The sequence below is a fragment of the Athene noctua genome, unplaced genomic scaffold (genome assembly GCF_965140245.1).
Source record: "Athene noctua unplaced genomic scaffold, bAthNoc1.hap1.1 HAP1_HAP1_scaffold_36, whole genome shotgun sequence".
Lineage (NCBI taxonomy): Eukaryota > Metazoa > Chordata > Aves > Strigiformes > Strigidae > Athene > Athene noctua.
This window is the reverse complement of record NW_027437538.1, coordinates 1,648,003-1,654,170: the sequence shown is the minus strand read 5'-3', so window position 1 is coordinate 1,654,170 and position 6,168 is coordinate 1,648,003. Positions and strand designations below refer to the sequence as shown.

Below are 6,168 nucleotides of genomic sequence, written 5' to 3'. Positions count from 1 at the left end.
CGTGCACAAGGCAGATGACCTCGGTGCCTTTCTGCTGTCCGCTGCCCTCCGTCTGTGCTGTGAAGCAGCTGGCCTTTTGGTCTCGGACAGTAGTTCAGCAGCTGGTTGCTTACAAACAAAAAAGCAGGAGCCGAGGACTTTGAAGGCACGTGCTGAGGTTCACTTCCAGAACAAAGGCTGCAGGGTCCCAACACACGGGATCTCTTGGAGCCTGTGCTGTAGCTGAGGACAAACATCTGATGGCTTTAAAGGCAGGTAAAGCCTCATTGTGATCCAGAGAGGTGGGGGAGTCTCCACCCTGGGAGATACTTAACACTGCTGGACACATCCCTGCACAATCTGTTTCACTTTTGAAATTGTCTGCTTTGTGCAGAGGGGTGGGACCATCCTGCTGATGACCCAGGCAGTCTGCTTTCTGAGTGAAAGGAAGAGAGTAAAGCGTTATAAACCATGGAGAAATCCCAGATGTACCTTTAATGAGATATCATTTATAAAAGAAGTTCCCAAGCTGGTGAGACCAGACAGGGGGGGAAAAAATAGTTTCTGAACAGTTTTGGAAACCTCTGTCTTCTAGTCGTAGGAAAATTAAATGGAAGCCATTTTCGGTGCTCAGCCCAACGAGGTATTGTGAACCTGTCTGGGAGAAATTAGCATCCAGTTCCTGATGAAAAAGGTGGGAGCAGCAGCCAGGGAGGGTTAACAGAAGGTATATGCCTCGAGGCCGTGCTAAAGAGAAGCCCTAGTTATTTGTTTCTGAGTCAGAAGTTCAGCTGATGGATGCCTCTGGCAGGTCCTGGGGCCGTGCTCTGTTTTTCCTTAGACACAGAGGATGCTGAGGGCTGAAGGCCCCAGGTGGATGCTCGGTGCCCTTCCCTTCCCCGCTTCAGGGTTTTGGGTGGGTGGCCAAGGGCGGAGGCAGGCAGCTGTAACCTGGCTGCAGATGTGCCGGGCATCGACGCCCACAGCGAATGGGGAGTGTGACACCCCGTGTCTTCCGTGGGACAGGACCCTGCTTGTAGGCAGTTGCTGGAGAGAAGCTGGTGCATAATACTTAGACCTTAATTCTCCTGTGCAATACCATCTGCATCCCAGTCCTACCCACCGAGCTGAGAGGCTTTTTTCCCTGCCCTTCAGGACTGCTGTAGGCACATAATTTAAAGAACATTGATCTGTCAACAGGCTGTATGGGTATGGAGAAGGTAAAGTTTGTCAGTAAAACTTTTTGTTCCCATCAAGTTAGTCTGGGAACAGATACCATCTTCTACTAAGAAAGTCTGTTCTGCCTGTTGTGAAAACCACTAGGCTGCCCAGAGAGGCTGACTGCAGAGAGGGTAGTTAAGCCTCTCCACAGCCTTCACAGCTCCGTGTGGAATGGGAGCTGTTTGCTGTCCTTGTGACTTTGCCTTTTCCCAAATGTGTATGGCTGGACTGGCCTGGCAGGTAGGGAAGTCGAGTCCCCGTGAGGTCAAACGCCTCGCCTGGTCCCTGGCAGAGCTGCGATTAGATGAGTGCAGACCTGTGACCTTCAGTGTCACCCTTGGTCCATCCTTAGGTGCTGTCTCTGGCGTGGGGGGGAATTTGTTTTTCTCTGTCGATAGGAGAGAGGAAAAGCTTTTGGTTTGGTTCAGGAAATGGGGGAAGGTTTCTTCTCTGTGGCTGGTTGCCCTCGTAGTCCCCGTGTGGTTTTGTAAGGGAAAGTGTCAGAGCTGTCTCTGTGGTGGAGCCCCCAGGGAATGTTCTGGGGACGGGCATGAAGCAAACCCCTGGGAAGGAAGGCGGGTGGATGTATGTACCTTCTCTTACGCTCTTGCTTACAGGACATCACCTGGGTCTGCTGAGGCTTCCCGGAGTGCTTGAATACCTGAACTAGAGGCTGTGAGATAGGAGCGTGATTCCCGCAGGCCCTGCCGGGGATCCCAGCTCACGGAGCGGGACTTTGCTGCTGGGATTGCTGGTGCCCGGAGGCAGAGACGTGCCGGAGAGGCTTGAGACAGGGCGGCTGTTGCAGCCAGCACACCGCTCCTCACCGCTGGCAGGGACAGGATGGTCCCGGACGTGGCGCAGTCCTCACGTGTCGTCTTTCCCGACGGCCGATGAATTTCTTCCTGACAGAGGATCTCTTACTTCCCAAGATTTCATCTGCTCCTGCCGTTTATTGCCCACCTGAAATGCTCCCGTCTCCTGCTGGCCTCGTTGTTGTCCTTCGAGGAGCAGCCAGCGGTGCCTCTGCCGCAGTGGGGAGAGGGATGGAGTCGGATGGGGTCAGCGGTTAGCGGCTGACAGCTGCTTCTTGTTTCCACCTGCTCCCCCTGTGCCCTCTGAATGAGATCGGTGCCAGGGTGCACTGGGAAGACTTTTCAGCGTGAGAGGAAGTCACACGCGGGGCACTCAGGTCCCTGTTTTCAGCCTTGGCAGAGAGAGGCTGCTCCAACCAGACCCGCACCCTCCTGAGCTGCTCCTGTAACAGACCTGCCATGGGAAACAGAAGCTCTGCCCCGAGGCTGGCAGCTCCGGGCTGGGTGGGTCTGTCCTGCCGCGCTGAGCCTTGAAGCTCAGAGATGCTTGTGCTGGTGGTCACCGAGAGGCAAACCTGGCTGTTTCTGCACCCGCTGGGGTGCCGAGCTTTTAATTCTTTACCCTCTTTTTTTTATATTACGTGGCTCCTGGCTTTTCTTCTACAGTCCCAGCTGTTTTCAATGGTATCAGTGGCTCCGCAGATTCGTTCTTTCAGGCCGGGCAGTGGGGTGAATTGGACCCTTTCCTGCTGGTGCTCTGCTCGTTCCCGGTAGGATTGCTTTGGTTTGTGCCTTCCCCGGGGCGAGAAGGGACCCGGCTGTGGTGGGTTGATCCCCGCCAGGAAAAGCCCGACCCGGGGATGGAACAGCTGATTTCAGCGGCGGCCTTTGGAGCAGGGACAGAGGTGGTCGGGGCTGTGGGAGAGGAGCCGGGGAGGAGGGGACGTGGGGAACACCAGGAGGAGAGAGAGAAGGAGGCACTGAACGTCTGAGTGTAACCGCTGCAAACGTCAGTTCAACAACAAACTTCATCTGTTTGCTGCAGAGCGGAGCTGGAGCCAAGGGGTGACGTTCCCCAACACCGCGCTGCCCAGACGCTCACGGCCACGGGATTTCTTAAAACAAGGCCATGACTGGGTATTTCCTTGAGGTAGGCCCCTCCTGCGCTCCGAGCGGGAGGAGCATCGCGGCTGTGAGCGGGGCAGAGGCTGCGCGGGCAGCGGGGACCCGGCTGCTGTTCAGCCCCTGACGCCGAGGGGCAGAGGAGGAGGCGCAGCCGTTCCCCATCAGGTGCCCCACGCCTGGAGGAGGACGGGGAGAAGGGGCGGCCGGTAGGTTCCGGGGAGACTGTTGGAATCTTGGGGGGAAAAATGGAGAACTGGGGGGCCAGTGGGATCTGGGCGGGGGGTAAGGGGGTTTTGGAGGGACCGGGGTGTGGGGGACAAATGGGGTTTGGAGAGGCCACAGGGGTGATTTGGGGTCGCTGAGGGTCCCAGGGGTACCTGATCCCCCTCCATGTGTCCCTCCTCAGCAGATGCTGCTGCCTCAGGTGGACCCCGAGAGCGTCAGCCCCGACTGCCTCCAGTACCAGTGCTGGGAGGTACTCCAGGTGCGAGTGGGAGGAACTGGGAGGGGGCTGGGGGTCACCAGAAGGGGTTCTGGGCGGGGACTGGAGGGTGCTGGGAGGCAGCTGGGGGCTACTAGGAGGGACCTGGGGGAACTGAGAGGTAACTGGGAGGGAGGCAGTGTGGGCATGGGGTACTGGGAGGTAACTGGGTGGTAACTGGGAGTACTGGGGTGGGCTGGGTGTTACTAGGAGGTAATTAGGAGGCAGCTGAGGGCTACAGGGAGGGAACTCAGGGGCACTGGGATGACCTGGGAGCACTGGGAGAGGACTGGAGACACTGGAAGGTGGTTGGGGACCACTAGGAAGAGCCAGAGCAGTGCTGGGAGAGACTGGGAAGTAACTGGCAGGGAGGTGGTGTAGGTGTGGGTAACTAACTGGGAGCACTGGGATGGGCTGGGGGTCGCTGGTAATTGAATGTGGTGGGGGACTACTGGGAGGTGTCTGGCGGTTAAGGAGAAGGACCGGGAAGTAGCTGGGAGGGAGGTAGGGCAGGTGGGAGTAACTGGGGGTGACTGGGAGCACTGGGCAGGCTCTGTGCGGACCCTGACAGGCGCCCTGGCCACCCGGGTGGTCCTCCAGGCTGTGGGGGTGGGGGACAGCGCTGCCACCGTCACCGGGGCCACCCTCACCTGGGTGCTGTGGGGTGAGGCCCCCAAAGCCCCTTTTTATCCCCAAATCCTCCATGGCCCCAGTGTCCATGTTTCACCATCAAATCCCCCGATTTTACCACAAAATTTCCACATTTGACCCCAAATTTACCATTTTTGACTCCCAAACCTTCCACTTTTGATCCCAGAATTTCCCCGTTTGACACCAAATCAGCCTCAGCACCCCCAAAATTCCTGTTTTTCATCCCATAATCTATCTTGACTCTCAAAATCGCACAGTTTTACCCCAAAATCTGTACCAGCACCCCCAAAAGCCCCCCACTTCTGCTCGAAAATTCTCTATGGGCCCCAGAATCCCCCAGTTTGACCCCAGAATGGTCACCACCTAGCAACTAACCAGTGCCCAGTCAAAACCAGCCCAGCTCCCCAGTACCAGGGAGAGGGTTTTGGTGCTGGGACAAATGGCGACGTGCCAGCTTGGCTCACGGGGGCCGTTTCGTGCCCTGAGGTACCTCGGGAGGGGCAGGATGGGCTAAAGCTTCCCCCCTCCTCCTCCTCCTCCTCCTCCTCCTCCTCCTCTCCGGGCTGGGTGCGGGTGTGGGGTCCTGGGGGCAGCGGCAGAGGCCGGGGGGGACCCTGCTCAGCACACTCAGGGGGGTCCCCTTTGGAAGGACGCTACGGAGTCCCAGCGGCTTGTGGCTCCAGCTTTATTTTAAAAAACCATTATTCCAGGACTTTTTCCAGAGAGTTTGGTCTCTCCGACGCTCAGCAGAGCCAGCAGCACAGCGCCCGCAGGCTCCATCTTGATGTCGGACTCTGCTCTATTGTCAGGACTGAGACGGTCTGGGCTGCCAGGGAACTGATGGAGAGTTCAGCCTCTTTCCTCAAGGGCAGGAGCGCTGCAGGAGAAGGGAGCAGAGCAGCCGTGAGCCCCCAGTGCCCGCAGGGACCCCCCCCAGCCCATGCCAGCCCCATCCATCTCCTTCCCTGCCAGGAGGAGCCGGTGAGACACCCAGAGGGGCTGAGGCTGCTGCTCAGGAATGACCCGTGTGCCCCCGACACCCAAAGGGGCTCAGGACCGGGACAGGCCACGGAGTCATTTTTCCATTTGCCGTACGAGTGGGTCTAGAGTTGTGTGCGGCCTCAACGAGCCCGTGTATTGATCTGAGCATCCCAGCGTGGAGCCTGGACATCATCAGCCTCCTGGCAAGGGGCGGGACAGAGACAGCTGTTCTTTCCCCACAAATTCCCTTCCTTTCTGGGGAGAAAACAAAACTCCTCCCATTTCAAGACCTTACTACAGAGCTATGCTAGCCTCTGTGTTAAGACAGAGACAACTTTGTGAAACTGCTCTTGGAAAAAACCTCCTGAAACTGCTCATCTGCCCCTGGACTGTTTTCCTGGGGCGGGGCCGGGCACGGCAGCACCTGCCCGGGCTCTGTCCCCTACTCACCGTTGCAGATCTCCCACAGCATCTCCCGGCTGAGGATCCTCCGGCGCCGCACAGCAAGCCCTGGGGCACAGAGCTAATGTCAGAGCTCTGCTCCCCCTGGGCAGGGCTGTCCCCCGGCAAGGACAGCGCCCGAGGGCGCTGGGAACCAGCAAGAGCCCAGCGAGCCCACCAGTGGGGACTGGGGCTGGGGGGCCAGAAATGGGTCCCCGGGGACTCACCGATGAACCTGACGGCCGCCTTCCGCACGGTGGCCTGAGGGTCCTTCAGGTAGGGCAGGCTCTGGAGCAGATATTCTTCCACCCTGCTCCTCCTGTGCGTTATCTGAGGGAGCACAAGGGCACGGGGCTGGTACGGACCCTCTGCAGCTGTCCGCTCCCTCCCAGTGACTCCCGTCTCCCAGCCGGGAGCCCCGTGGGGCTGGGGGCCAGAGAGAGCCGCAGGCAGAGGGGGCTGGGGGTGCCGAGA

At 58.5% G+C, this 6,168-nt stretch overlaps 1 long non-coding RNA gene across 2 annotated transcripts; it reads left to right on the top strand.

Moving 5' to 3' along the window:
* The first annotated feature begins 3,009 nt into the window (after positions 1-3,009).
* Positions 3,010-5,916, top strand: LOC141974259 (uncharacterized). Of its 2 annotated transcripts, none has more exons than XR_012635707.1 (3): positions 3,010-3,346; positions 3,550-3,624; positions 4,983-5,916. It is a non-coding gene; the product is annotated as an uncharacterized LOC141974259 (long non-coding RNA). The 2 variants fall into 2 exon arrangements; XR_012635706.1 differs by having other exon boundaries at positions 3,547-3,624.
* Positions 5,917-6,168: the final 252 nt, after the last annotated feature.